Raw genomic sequence first — 15626 nt, 5'->3', positions numbered from 1 at the left:
AGCATTGGGGTGAGTGTGGGGCCTTGGTTGATCCTCACTCTGTGGCTGTGACACACTACTGAAAATTCTGAGGGGATCAAACTCCCTCCCCACCAAAAAAAAAAAAACCCAGACCGTCTTTTATTGATTTAAAAAGTTCAGGAATTTGTTTCACATTCCAGCCTTCCATAAAAAATTCTTTCAAAGGCCAGAACAAAAACAGGTGGGTGGCTGAAAATTGGAAATCATAGAACAGAGTGATTTGGGTTGGAAGAGACCTTAAAGCCCATCCACTGCCACCCCCTGCCATGGGCAGGGACACATTCTACTGTCCCAGCTTGCTCCAAGCCCTGTCCAATCTGGCCTGGAACACTTCTACGGATCCAGGGGCAGCCACAGCTTCTCTGGGCACCCTGTGCCAGGGCCTGGTTCCCATCACAGGGAACAATTATTTCCCAATATCTAACCTAAATTACCCCTGTTTCAATTTGAACCCATTGCTCCTTGTCCTGTCACTAGAGTTTCTGCAGATATTTTGTGGTCAACAAAAAGCTCAGTTCAGATTTCCTACACCTGCAAAAAGCCTTATTGAGCTACCAAGATTCTCTGTTCAGGAACCCCAAGAACCATTTTATATTCTTTACCCAACTGATGATAAAACAGTAGGGGGTAGGTTGTTATTTGGTAGTTATTTGGATGTTCACTGGAATCATTGAATTATTTAGGGGGGAGAAGACCTTTAAGATCACTAAATCTTCATTCTAGAACCACCCCCCCAGGTTCACCATTAAACCAATTCCCCAAGTGCCAAGAACATTGAATCTGTCCCCATCCCTGCAGAATGAGTTCAGTTTTACTTTGGAGGCTGTATAAGGAATCAAATCAAGTCATGATCATCCCAGGTTTCCCCTTTGTCACCACCTTTCCACTTGGGGTATTTCCACACCTAAGGACCACAAAAGAAATTAACGTCCCAGTGGCTCCACTGTACAAAAGAGCAAGAATTTGACTTTGCATCATCCTTTTGTTTAAAAAGAAATCCAGCCCAGGAAGCAGTGCAGCACAAAGGACACGCTGTCTCACTTCCCCTAGAATTTACATGGAATATTAACCAATGAAGAATTTTGATAATTTATGTTCTTGTCAAAGGTTGTAACAAGAACAAGAAATGAGGGAAACTAATTCTTCATATGGGAAACAGTAAAATTATAATTCACTGTAATCGCTGCCTTGGATTTTAATTTTCTGGTTCCCTTGGGCTCCACAGTAGGAGAAACTGAAGGACCTCACAGAAGAATTAAAAAGGGATTTATATCAGTGAAAAAATTGACTCATAAATAGTTATAGATTATATTGCAAGTTCTCATCAGACCGGTTGAAACCAAAGCAGAGAGCCTAATTTAGCTTGTCAGGGGTTTTTAATAATGATCCTTTCAATTAAAAATCCAGTAAATACATAATGGAAAACGTATATTGTTTTCAGTAAACAAAACTGTGGAGAGAGCTGATGGAAAAACAACATGCCAGATAAAATCTCTCCTTCCCTCTCATCTGCTTACTCTCCCATTTTACTCAGAATTGAGCTTAAAAGCCCAAATAAAAAGCATCAGCACCCCACCATTATCCCAGAGAATCAGGGAAATGTCGTTCCCAGCCTGCAGACATCAGGGACATGGGAATGTGTCCAGCAGCCACAGCACACAAAGCTCAAATACTCGCCTTTTGTTCCCAAAAGTGTGGGGTTTAGTGCTGGGAAGCTCTTGCAAGGAGACACCTCCTGTCAGGGCGTGTGAGCTCTCACCTGCTCTGCAATCCACAGGCGTGGAAGAAGGGAAGGGAGTGAAAAGAAATCAGTGAGACAACACCCAGAGCGAGACAAAAGTGTGGAAATCCTGTATCAGGAAGCTTCAGCTTTGTCATTCTCTTCCCCACAGAAAAAAAAAAAAGAAAAAAAAAATAAACCCCACAGCTATTACCCAAAAGCTGTTAGGGCTGTTCAAACTCCTTTCCCAAGCACAGCCTGCATTTCCCAGTGGAATGAAGCACCACTCCCCTCAAGGAGTGCTCCTGTCACTTGTTCCCTCTTGGAGAGCATCTTGGCAGCGTCCCAGGGAAATTCAAAGTAGACACATCTCACTGTGGGGCATTTTCACAATGCTCTGCCATGAAATGCTGCTCTGCCCACACCTTAGGGAACTTGGTTTCATCAGAAAGCAAAAAAAAAAAAAAAAAATACAATAAGGAAGTGATAACTGAGAAAGGACATACTGCTATTTTATTCTTATAAGGAATCAGATTCCTCGGCATTTTTAGCAAGGAATGAACTTTATTTTAGCAAGAAACAACTTGATTTTAGTGGAAGTTCATTCCATTTATCTGTTCTTTAGCAAAAAATGATCAGAGGGATGGAACACCTCCCCTGAGAGGAAAGGCTGAGACAACTGGGATTGTTCAGCCTGGAGAAGAGAAGGGTCTGATAAGACTTTATGAGAACTTTGAGTGCCTGAAGAGCTTGAGAGGGACTTGGAACAAGGGCTGGAGGGACAGGACAAGGGGGAATGGCTTTAAGCTGCAGGATGGCAGGGTTAGATGGGATATTGGGAAGGAATTGTTCCCTGTGAGGGTGGGCAGGCCCTGGCACAGGGTGCCCAGAGAAGCTGTGGCTGCCCCTGGATCCCTGGAAGTGTCCAAGGCTAGGTTGGACAGGGCTTGGAACAACCAAGTGGAAGGTGTCCCTGCCCACGGCAGACGTGGATCAAGAGATTTAAGGTCCCTTCCAACCCAAACAATTTTGGGATTCTGAAGATAACTTGGCTCTTTCCCTCCACTTAGTTTTGAGCACTCATGGAAACAAAAAAAACCCAGCTCTTGGGAACAGCAAGGGCTTCACAGCACAGGATGGACAAGACCTCTGCCATGTCAGAGCTGGACATTCCCAAAGCTATTAGGAATAGAGCAGCAGGAGAAGCTGGCAGGAAAAATGCATCCTTAAGGATACAGGAAGCTTCCCTCCTCCCTGTCCTTTTCATGACAGTCCATCAGAGTTTGTCCCTGGCTGGGGACAGACACCTCCTGCACCCAGGGTGCTGCCTGGAGAAAACAATCTTTATCTCTGCTCTTTGTTTTCCCCGTGTGGAATGTGGTGTGGAGATTGTTTACCTGCAGTGATGGCTGGGTTGGATTCTGGTGAAGGTTTTTTGGGGTCAGTGACCAGTGGGATCCAGCTGTGTTGGACTCTCAGCAGAGAGTCACGAGTTTGAGTTAGGTAAGGAAGAAGTAAGTATGTAGAATAGTATAGTATCTCTTTAAATAGTATATTCATGTAATATAGTATAGTTTTAATAAGGCTATCCTTCAGCCCTCTGATCTGGAGCCAGACATCATCATTTCTTCCCTGAGTCAGGGTCACCTTTTTTACTGTACAAACCCAGTCAGGAGCACTGGACAAAATATAGAAAACTCTTATTTCTTGCAAAAAGAGAATGAGGATTTTTGGTGGGAGGGCAGATTTCTGGATAAAAACGTGCTTTTCTCTCTCATGCTTGAGTGGCATGTGAAAATAGAAAAAAAAGAGAATCACTTAGTTCTGTCTTTACTAAATTTTCTTTTGGTTTTGCCTGAGGTTCCTGATGGTGTCTCTGCTTTTCCCGTGTCTTTCTAATACACCAGCAGAGTTTGCAATTTGTATTTTTGTATGTGGTGGGTAAACCCACGCTTTGTGAGGTTCACACGGCCTCACACAGGCAAACCCATATTTCTGTACCTTGTTACACAGCACCTTAAACGTATAAAAAAGCAAGTTTTGCACAAATTTTTTCCCAGGCATAACCAGGCTAACCCAGAGGGGGTTTGGGCACAGTAGTTTCCTGCAGTCTTCTCTGTTTCCAAGAAAACACAGAGCTCATCTCCCTCTTCCTACCAAAATCTGCAGCAAATCTTAATTTTCAGCCCGAGAACCCAGCTGAAAAATGTGTTTTCTGCAACACTGTTGTGCTTAAATGATACCAAAAATCAATTGTAATTAAAATAGAAAAAAAAAAGAAAGGCACCAATACAAAGCTAAAAAAGCAAATCTACACGTTTTTCCAGAATACTGAGGTGTGTTTACCTCAGTCTAAGCACTGTCCCCAGATGGTCAGTTCTTCACTCAAAAAGTTGTCTACCTCCAGTGCGCAGTCAGTGGTGTTACCTGAGGAGCTGTAGGCAATAATATTTAGTATTTAATTTTTTATTCCAGACAGGAAGGTTTGCCTTCAGCTGTGGAATTCTACACCCTTCATTCTCAAGGCTAAATATCAACACCAAAAAAAGAATGAAACTGATACACAAGACTAATAAAAATTAGCTTGATTAGGCCATTATTCTACAGCATACAGATAGATTGGAATTATTTTCTGTAATACTTAAAAAACTAGATCTTTTTCATGTTTCAATTTGCACTGATATAAAACCACTTTTTTTTTTTTTTTTTTTTAAGAAAGAAAACCTACCTTATAAGTATTTTCCTGTTTCAAACAAATCCTTTTATCTAAGGGTGAGCCCAGGTTGTTACTTGAGATTGTTTGCATAAAATCTCATTAGCCTATTGATTCTCCTTCTAACACCTTAGGTAGTACTTCATTACCATGCAAATAGAGACAGGCTTTTTACATGTACCTTAATGCAGCACTGATTATTCTCCTTTCATAGCACCGGCAACAAAGCCTCGTAATGAAAGCCATCAATAATTGTTCAACAGGTGAAAGAGATTAGAATCAAAGAGACACTTTCTTATCAGCAAGAGCTTCCTTTTCCCCTCCAAAACACAAATTTGGCTGATTACCATTCTCAGGGATCTGCAAGGCTCCCAGTTTCATCTTTTCCTCACACAGACAGGCACAGTGCACTGCAGGGTGAGATGTTTTGGAATTCAGAGTGCAATCCGGGACCCAAAGGAAGCAGTGGTGCTTCCAGTGCTGCCTTCTTCCCCCAAATCCCAGCCCTGTCCTTCCAGACAGTTCCAGCGACAGCTCTGAAGCATCACCTCAGCTTTTCATTTAAACACTTCTGATGTGGACAGTCCCTGCTTTAATGTGGCACACGGCTTGTGAGAAAGAACAACAGAATCGGAGAGTCGTGGAATGGTTTGTGTTTAGAAAGGACCTTGAAAATCACCCAGTGCCACCCCTGCCATGGGCAGGGACACCTTCCACTAGCCCAGGTTTCTCCAAGCCCTGTCCAGCCTGGCTTTGGACTCTTGCAGGGATCCAGGGGCAGCCACAGCTGCTCTGGTCTGAATGATCTTTGAGGTCCCACCCAGCCCAAAGCAATCTGTGATTCTGGAAAGTCATATTGACAGTGGCTACAAATCCATCTTAATATTAACCTTAAGCACCCTCCAGGATGTCAGCAGAGCATCTCTGGGACTGCTTTTGGGACAGAATTGCAAGTGCAGAAACTCCAGCAGGGAATGTTTGTTGGCAAACAGCCTCTGTTGGGATAGAATCACAGAACCCCAGAACATCCTGAGCTGGAAGGGACCCATAGGATCATCCAGTCCAACCCTGTCCCTGCCCAGACACCCCAGCAATCCCACCCTGTGCATCCCTGGGAGCATTTTCCAAACCCTCCTGGAGCTCTGGCAGCCTTGGGGTCGTGCCCATTCCCTGGGGAGCCTGGGCAGTGCTGGGATTTTAAGTGAAGGAAACACTTCTTACTTGTTTCTCCCAAAGTTAAGCACAATGGGGTCTCCCATGTAGGCAGACAGCACTTGGCTGTTAAATTTTCCTGCAGAAAAGAACCTGTAAGAAAGAAAACATCAAGTAACCAGCCAAATAAAGGAAAGGGAATTTAACTTTTATGTGCCTATAGTTTATAATGAATTGGGCCCAATTTCTGTAGCAATTGTGAGCTGAAAGCCAGAGCTTTGCTATAATTCAGTTTGATTACTATCGTTGACTTCTTTTCAATAGTTTTCCTAAGAACCAATAGAAAAAACCCAAGAATCTATTATCAAAAAGTCCAGCAAGGAGGGGAGGAGGAGGAGGAGAGAATACATGAAATAACAAAAATGTATATGTTTTGAGCAGAACCTCCTATTAGATGGAAAGGATTTACTCCACAGGCGAATTTTACTCCATTGCCAAGAAATAACAAGCAAAGGAGCAAAAAAATAAATATGTCAGAAATTCTACCGTCTTGTCAAAAGCAAAGCACATTAATTGTGTAAATATAAATGTAATAGAATTGATATTATTCAGCTCAACCAAAGCCAGCTAATGAATCCCACTGCCTAAGTGAGCCTGCTTCACTTATCAGTATTCCAGTCACAACTGCCACAATTTCCATTTGTGTTGTCAGAACACAAAAGTGGCTTAAAAGAAAAGGCAAAAACCCTAGAAATGCATGTATAATATTTACTAATCACTACTAATTCAGAAAGATTTAGGAATTTGTATGCCTTCAGCTGCCAAATATCATCTGAAATGTTTTAATACTCTCCAAGACCCTTACTGCCCTTTTAGTTGCAAAGTTTAGAAAGGATTACATTTTCTTGCTTGGCTTCTTTGCACAGAAAATGTGCTCTATGCAAGGAATCAGCATTATGTGATTAACACAGACAAGAAACCATCAATACAAATAAAAAGTTTAAAATGGGCTGGAGGGACAGGACAATGAGGAATGGCTTCCCACTGCCAGAGGGCAGAGTTAGATGGGATACTGGGAAGGAATTGTTCCCTGTGAGGGTGGGCAGGTCCTGGCACAGGGTGCCCACAGAAGCTGTGGCTGCCTCTGGATCCCTGGAAGTGTCCAAGGCCAGGCTGGACAGGGTTTGGAGCAACCTGGGATAGTGGAAGGTGTCCCTGCCCATGGCAGGGGTGACACTGGATGGGCTTTAAGATCCTCTTCCATCCCAAACCATCCTCTGGTTCTGTGATTCAGTGGATGGTGCTGGTAGCACCCAAACCAATGTAGGATAGGAAAGAAATACCATATTCCTGCCACTATTTGGGAAACAATTCCAATACAATGATACTTATCATCCAAAACATATCAGTCAGAAAACTTCACGTCTTTAATGGAAAAGACAACGTTTTGATCATTAACAGGTCCTGACACAGGATCATCCAAATTTGCTGTGCTGCTAATTCAGAGAGCTGCTGCTAATTGGTCCCAGACAACCTTCTCCATGTTATCTTCTTTGATGAACTTCAGAAAACAGAAAATTTAGGTAAGTTGATGAAAAACACAAACCCAAGGCTTACCCCAAAAATCTGTGGGTCTTTGGGTTTGGTTTGTTTTGTTTTTTATTGTTTTTCTAAGCACTGCAACCCATAGATCTAAGCATGTGTTGATCAGCCAACTGCAAAGCAACATTATCTGAATACCACTAGCAAAGGGAAGAGAGGAAGAGAGAACCAGTTCTGAGAGGGTCTTTACAGGACAGGGTCAGTGTTAAAAAACAGAAATTCTACCTGGTACATGCTGGGTACCAAAGAAATACATGAAAATATGCAGCTGGGCCTATGGCTGAGTGAGTTTTTTTCTATCAGAATTCACTTTGAAAGTTATTTGATTACATTGAACTGTGACAAATTGTGAGACATTTTGCATTCCTTCTTAAAAATCTGTAGTCTGAGTAAATCACCCTCAAAGCTTCATCTCTGTTAAACTGAAATATAAGACTGGGTATTAAAGAGCAAAATTTACCTGTTGACAGCAGTGATGGACTGTCTTTGCTCTAAAGACATTACTTAATTAAAAACAAATGGGGTTAATGTGAGTTAAAGCTACAAGCTCAAGTGCAATCAACAGTCAAGTCAATCTGAGAGTGAGGTGACCTTCAAAGTAGAATGTTTGCACTCCTTAAACACATTGCCGACTTTGAGGGAAGAAATTTAAAGTTTAAAAAGAAAAAAGAGAAGAGGTTGTTAACAGGCTGTGAGGAGAGGATCTAAAGAAAAACAACGTTGCATCTTGCTCTTCCGTGGCCAGTGAGACAAGGACCTATATTTTTAATGAATATTTTTCGTTCACTTTCATTTATCTCCTCCATATTGTTCTCCCTAAGTGTCTACAGTTAAATCAAAAGAGACACTCACTAGGGAAAAATAACCCAGTCGAGCCTAACAACAACAAAAGTGCTGTTATCCACAGGAATACCACAGCTTCTAAGGAAGAGAGAAAATCAGGGAACCATTAATTAGAAAATTAGTTCCAACCAAGCTGGCAAGGTTTATTTTCATGTGGAAAATGGGAATGTTGCTGTTTATGTCTCTCAGAGGCCTTTAGAGATGCCAACTGTGAAGAAATTTAGAAATGCTCAAAAAAAAAAGGATTTTTTTCTACACTTCAAGGCACAATGGCAGAAAAATCAACTTAATTACATCCCATCTCCTCCACCAGCACATGAACTACTGGATGTGTTGAGGAGTGAGAGAGCAGCCAGCCAGGGCCACCCCAACCCACTTTTTATCCATAAAGATTCTGGAAAGCTTGGGAGAAGTTTTTAATGAAATTTCAGAGAATAAGAGTCTTTAGAGGAAGCCATTCTGCCAACAGAGCCCCAGCCCTCCCCACTGGGGAATTTCCACTTGGACAGGGGAATTTCCACATGCCCATGAGGAAGTTCCCAGGGAATTAATAAGATTATAATTTTAAAGCACAGTTACCTGCACAAAACTTATTTCATCTTCACAACTCGCTTGATTGCTTTTCCCATTATTATTCGAAAGTCATTCCAGAACCTCATTTCCTCTATCTGTGAGCAAACTTCTGGAGTCCAGCCGGAATTTATGAGCAGACCATTTGAAACCACTCATTCCTATGCTAACATTTCCCTAGAACTTTCTTCATTGATTACTTTTCTCTCTAAAGTGCCTCTCCAGACAAAGGCTATCGCCTGTCAACTTTAATTTCACAACGTATCATCATATAAAATAGGTCTCTATTTCTTTAGTCAATCTAATCATTTCAGAAAAATATGGGACATTTTGCAAGATAAATGTTGGAGAGCCAGGATTTAACATGAGTGATAGGAGCTGGAGTAAGGGAGTGCCTGGAGGCAGGAGGCCTTTCTGTGCTCCATCCCTCCTGCTCCCTTCTCAGAAGTGACACTTCCAAAAGGTGCTTTAATGGGTCTGAAACAGGCAATAAAACTTTACAAACACATATCACCTACACACAAAATAAACCAGGAGCTGTCCTCTGTTATAAGCAATTTCCAAGGATTAAAGCGCTCAATCCTTTCCTTTCTTTCCAAAACAAGGGTATAGTCCCCTCTTTTTCTCACTTAAAATACAATTTAAGACTTGCTACCAAGGAATAGAAAAGGTTACACAGATTAATTGTGTCACAATGCATGTTCTCAGGAAAGTTCCCAAAATCCCAGACTGAGGATTAAAAGATCTAGCTTGGGTTGGAGGTGCACAGTTCCCAAAGCCAGGAGAACTAGCAGAAGGAATGCTCTGTCTGCACACTGCAGGAAGACAATGAGTCCTCAATTTACTTCAGGAAATAATATGCAAAAAAAAAGAGTCTCCTATTATACAAGGATTCTGAGAACGGGCTCCAGAATTGTTGATTTTGGGCAAGTCACTGATTTTTTTTTTATGTCTTCTCTCTGTGTCTTTTCTAAGTGTGATTTCCATGGTCCACATTTAGAAAAAAAATAAACCATTTTTTCAAAGTTTGCAAGATCCTGCCTGTGCTGACCCTACAGATGGAATGAGTAAGTGGGAATATAAGAAGGGCAATGCCACCCAATCTGACCACAAACAGCTCAGTTAAAGCTAAACCATGCAAAATACACATTTAGTGGGTGGTTTGGGGCTGCTATGAAAGAGGGGAAGACAAAAGATTGGGCTCATGTGGTGTTTTATGAAAGGTCACAGGAGAATTGTGACAAACCAGAACAAAATCCATTTCTTCCCCATCACCAACACGAGGCCATGCTCTCCTCCAGACCAAGGTTATTTGTCTATCCATGTCCTAATTTGCTGATAGGCATCACACACTTCCATTCCTTTTCATTCAAAATTAGATAAAAGTTAGGAAATTGGGCAGCACACCGTGCCCCTGCAGAGAGACATTCATATATTCAATGTCATCCAAAGTCTCCCTGATGTGAGGAGCCCAGACTAATTTACTGCCTCTTCTAGTCTCAACAAAATATAAACAACATCATTTACTGTGACCTGTGGTGTGCTGCTTTCCCTTCTATTTTTCAGATATGTTTAATAAGTTTCAGAGAAGCACAAATGCAGAAGTCAGAGACCAAGCGACAGGAATGATTTACTGAAACCTGGAGATCCACATCCCTCTTGTTTTTAACACCAGTGGCAGCTTTCATGCCTTTAAAAAGGAGGCTGAGGAGCTGGGCACTGTGCATTAGCCAGGTTTAAAACTCTCTCCAGGAACTTTCATTTCCTCTGTAATAGCAATGTGAGAAGAAAACTCGAGTCAGGATCTCCGTCCAGGACGGGACGATTTAACACCACCCATCCAAAAGGATAAATGAGGCCCCCAAAACAGCTCTGTCTGGAGTCAGAGGTTAAAGAAGGAATTTAACAGATGCCATGGGAGCCACAATCCTGGCAGGGCAGCTGCTCTGTGCTTGGAAATCGGGGACAAGTCAGGGAGCCAAGAAAGCCCAAGCCTTTAAAGCCAAGGTGTCCATCTCCACCCCAAAGCCTTCATCCTTCAGGCGTTGGGAGAGCATCCACTTCAAAGAGCCCTTCTCATGGCTCAGAGAGGTTTGGAGAGAGTTTCTGTGCCTCGTTAAACTCAGGTCTGGCAAGGCTGGAGAGGATGTCCCACCCTCACACAGGGAGGGAGATCAGCCTTTGAATCCCCGGCAGGGATGTTGCACAGGGCATTCACGTTCCCAGCCTCCCTGGAACACCCCAGAGCAGAGGAAATGTCCTGTGATTTACTGCCAGCAGTGCTTTTGCCCAGAGCATTGATAAAAAAGTTGGCTTGGACAAAGGAGCAATAAATGAAACATAAAAGAAATAAAATTTTGCGGGGTTATTATAATTGCTGCTCTTATTTCAAAAGAAAGCCAGAAGGGGGATTTCCCAAGAAACTCTGGTTTTCTTAAAAACCTCCTAAGAGCAGATTGAAACTACAGCCAGCCATTCCCACGGTGGGACTAAAAAGAAAGCAAAGGCTACAAGGAAATTGCAGCAGTTAGAGACACTTAGGGTTTATCCCGGGACAGGAGGGAAATGCCTGAATTCCTGTGGCTGCTCTCTCTGTTATTATTACTGGGACAAAAAAATGCATTCGAGCACGTGCCTTGTCTACCCCATGGCATCACTTTATCCTTTAGCAACTATAAATCCAGTAACTTGCTCTGATCCTGGAAGAATACGAATCTGGATCTTCAAATCTGCCAATCTCTGTGTATTTTGCTGGCTTAATTCATCAATACTACCAATGAATATAATTTATTGAATAATAGCAGTGAATAAAAAAAAAAAATCAAATGCACAAATGCTCCTTCTCTCCTGCTACTCAGTAACAGAGTGAATAAAATCCAGTAAAGGGGTAGAGTGGACAACTAAACACTCAAATATTTCTCTCATGCACCAAGATGTTCTGAAGCCTTGCTTAACACAAACCTCTTCCAAAACAGAGAAAATACAATAAAATATGAAATAAGAGAGCAACACAGAGTTTAAAGCACACTCCTGCATTGGTAACAGGGTTTTGTGGGGTAGCCACAGCAAAATAATGCTCTGGGGGTTGTAAAAAACCATGAAATCCCATACAGGCCTGGATAAAATTTATCACTTTTTTACAAAAGTGGGATGCCAAGGGGCTCTGGATTCACCCACTGAGGATTTCCCCACTGGAAAGCCCAAACACACAGATACATGTCTGCTCAAATGCATCTTTTATTTCCAATTTAAAATTCTCAAACAATATTTTGATCTGATGGTTGCAGCCATGCAGATATTAATTTAATGTCTGTAAATTTAAATTCAACTTGGCAGCCTGTGCATGGAGCAAAGCATTACCTGTCCCACATATGAGGCGAAGAGTTGACAAGCTGCTTCCTTTCTGCCAGACAAAATGTTTATCAGGATGCTCCCCAGATCAATGCTGGGGAGCTGCAGCAAATGTAGGGGCCTCTGACACTTATGAGTTATGAATTTAGCACTCAGTGTTTAACTAGAGCCCAGCTATAATTAATATTAGCTTGCCTGGAATGCAGGAATAAGCAAACTAAAGTGCCTGTGGGTACATAATTTTTGGAACACACTGTGATGACACAGCCAGGCACTGTGGAAGTGTGGAATGAATGTGACTCCCAAAAGGGTGGAGATAGATGTGTGCAGCTGCTCACAGGAGTCACCCAGCAAAACTATTGATTAAAATACTATACTCAGGAAAGTTGAGTTCTGTTTTGAAGCTGAGCTCTCTAGAGTTTTCCCTGTCTCTCCTTCCAGTCCTGCAACACAGGGAATGAAGAAACTCCAATTTCCCTCTTCCTCAGACATTTGATTTAAACCATCCTTTACAAGCTGCTCAGGTCACCCTTTGTATCCCAAAACATGCACATGAACAGGGTAGATGACATTTTTCCAAGGAATGTGATGGAGCCACAGAGCTCCTGCTCCCATCTCCCAACACACTGCTCCTGTGCACCCACAGTGCTCTCCCAACTGGATATTGAAAAGCCTCGGAGCAGAACAGCAGCCCAGGTAAATTTTGGATGGAGTTTGATAATTAGAGTTATCAGACAGTAGGAGCCTTCCTCGAGCATGTTTGAAACTCCCTCAAAGGAAAAACAATGTGATATTGTGAATACATTATTTCTTTGCAAAGATAAAATCTGGAGTCATGCTGTGGTCATCATAAAATTTCTCTCTCTTTTGTTTTTTGATGTTTTTCTGCACTTTCTGTAGATCCTGCTCTTCTGTTTCTTCCAGATGTATCTGCTTCAGACAAAGTAATCTGAAAATCTCTAGCTGTGTGACACCAGCTTACTACAGCAAACTAGATCTAAAAACATTCACAGCCCACAAGTCCATCCATTAAATGGATGGCTATTTGCATAATGCAATATATAAATTCTAAAACCTGCAGAAAATAGTTGAGATATTTTAAGGTTATAATGTCTTGCACCAAAACTCTGAAATTTAATCAGCTTTGAGAATAAATTTGTTCTGGCTCCAGTGTCCCTGTGCCCAATTCTCCCTGCATTGCCTGGTGGGAAACATCCTTCTAGTGCAAGCCAGGGAAAACTCAAATTAACTCCTGTGTAGAAAGTTGTGCTTAGAATGATCTTTTTTTTGAAGAGGTGAAAGTTTGGGGAGCAGATTATGGTCAACAATGAACCTGCTTGACAAGGTCAGGTGGTTTGTGAAGAGAAAATTGCTGCCTGTGTAAAAGTAATTAGGTTGCACTGAAGAGAAGCTGCCAAAGTCCCAGCAGCCTCCATGGGGTAAAGCAGAGTAATTAAAGCAGTTTTAATGCCTATTTCCAGCAGCAAAGTCTGGCTCTAACACTGGCTGTCAAAAAAAAAAAAAAAAAAAAAGCACACAGAGGTGATGAAATTGCATCATTTCATAAAAAGCTACTACTAAATAGTGAAGTGCTAGTGCTGAAATACCCAATTATCTATCCACTGGAACGTTAACCTCTATGCCCACAGGTGTCCAAGCAGGAAGCAGAAGTGGGGAATTTGGTGCAGTCACACATTCCCTGAACCTTTACCAACACCTAAAGCCTTGCCAGCAGAGCAGCCCATGACTTAATTTCCTTTGCAGCTCCAGCTCATGTTCTGCTCTGCAAAACCTCCCAAAAGGGTCAGCCAAAGCTTTCTGCAGCAAAAAAGAGCATTGACAGAAAGTCTTTGGAGCAGGAGAAGCTTTAAGAGTTTGAGCAGAAGTTGGATAATCCAAAACTCAAGTTTTCCAGGCTGCTCAGGTGAGGGTGCCTGACCTCAGCTCAGCTCTCCAATACCCAGACTATAACAGTCTTGGATTTAAGCACCACTTCTCCTCCCGCATTTCCTGGGAACAAATTTGCCATTAAGGCCAAAATTCCATCCACCAAAGACAGGACCCAAAGATAACCTCAGCTGGTAAAGAGATAAGACTAAATTATTTCCTACCATTACTGATGTTTCTGTAGTTCCCATAAATCCTTGAGATTTGAGGGGTGGGTGTTGTTTTGCCTTTTGTTTTGTTTTTAATTAAGCAAAGCAGACAATTTGTACTAACTCTATAATCTTCCCCTCACCCACAGAAGAGCTTTGAACAACAACTTCTTCCAGTTCTTTCCATTTTACCTGCGAGCTCAAAGCCGACTTTCTTCTGCTGCTGACAAAGTGAACCTGAGCAGTGGGAAGCCAGTAAATCTCAAGCAGCAGTGATGCTTTATGTACCTTAAGTACTGCAAGATTAAAAATGTGGTTTTATCACAGTGTGATACCGACGTTAATAACTCGTCTGGAGCAGGAATTCAAAGCTTTCACTATTCTATAATTGAAAGTAGCCCAGTTGCACACGGATTCAGGTAGCAACAGAGGAGCTCAGATCATCTTAGTCAGTGTTTCACTCCAACAGGAGCCTGAGAAGGGCAGTGGAGCATCACTCAGTCAGGCATTACCAACACTGGGGTTTGCATTAGCAAATGAAGCTACATGCAAGTCACAATCCCACGCCAGCCGACTACAAAGCAGGTCAGGCATGCAGAAAAATTCATTCGTGGCACTTGCTGAAAGCAGAGGGAACATTTACATTTCAGATTTTCAACCCATCAGCAATAGCCTTACCTGCTGCTACATTCTCAGTTGTCCCAGGAACGAGCAATTCCTTTTCTTTCAGCCTTTTCATTATCGCTTCTCCTTTTCAGCAGGGTTTTGTGAGACAATTATTTCATAAATCTTAATTACTGTTTCATTTTGTTTTGACTGGGCTCCACATAACAACTGCAGGCTGTCACAGAAAGCAGCTGTCCCTCCAGCACGGCCACGGCCACCGCAGAGCTGGCACTCGCACTGCCAACGGAGCCAGAGCAGCAGCAGCAGCACACTGCAGGGACTTCAGGGCAGGACAGAGGGACACCCAGGTGGCCACAGCCTGGCAAGGGTCAGGAGGAGCTGCCCTGGCTGTGGCATGTCCGCAGTAGCAGGGACAGGGTGGGTGGCACAGGTCACAGAGGGAGCGCGGGGAGGGAGGCTGGACTCACTGCAGGGAGTGCTGGGCATGTCACGGCTCTGACAAGGGTGGGGGGACGGTGGGATGAGGCAAAGGCACAAGAGAGGCCAGTAAGGAGCACTCTGGTGGAGCAAGGAAAGGAAAGAAACCTTCCTCAAATAGTTTGAAGAAGCCTTTGTCCTACCTGGATGCTCCTGAACATCCCTCTTTGCAGAGAGCTCTCCTCATAGGGTGGGCAGGACAAGCCTTCTCAGCTTGCTAAGCAAAAGGAACATTGAAATTCTTGTAACTCCTTTAAAATCACCACTCACAGTTCACTTCAGCACAAGAAGCCAAACAACCACCAGCAAGAGCCATTTGAAACATTCATCTGGATGGCAGTGCTATTTCACATCTCCTCTTCAGCCACTGCTGGCATCAAACTTAGCACAAAACCCAGAATCTGAAATGGTTCCAAATAAAAGCAGCACTTCCATAGCTGCCCTGGAGCACCAT

General features: G+C 42.7%; 1 long non-coding RNA gene across 1 annotated transcript in view; it reads right to left on the bottom strand.

The window, feature by feature from the left end:
* LOC140684655 (uncharacterized) overlaps positions 1-15060 on the bottom strand; it is a 29784-nt gene extending 14724 nt beyond the window's left edge. The window contains exons 1-2 of the long non-coding RNA XR_012057242.1: positions 14747-15060; positions 5676-5759 (exon numbers count right to left, since the gene is read on the bottom strand). This is a non-coding gene — a long non-coding RNA (uncharacterized lncRNA). The remainder of the gene's footprint in view (positions 1-5675; positions 5760-14746) is intronic.
* Positions 15061-15626: the final 566 nt, after the last annotated feature.

This window comes from Taeniopygia guttata, chromosome 8, assembly GCF_048771995.1.
Source record: "Taeniopygia guttata chromosome 8, bTaeGut7.mat, whole genome shotgun sequence".
NCBI classification, from domain to species: domain Eukaryota; kingdom Metazoa; phylum Chordata; class Aves; order Passeriformes; family Estrildidae; genus Taeniopygia; species Taeniopygia guttata.
The sequence above is the reverse complement of the archived record's forward strand: the minus strand, read 5'-3'. Positions and strand labels throughout refer to the sequence as shown.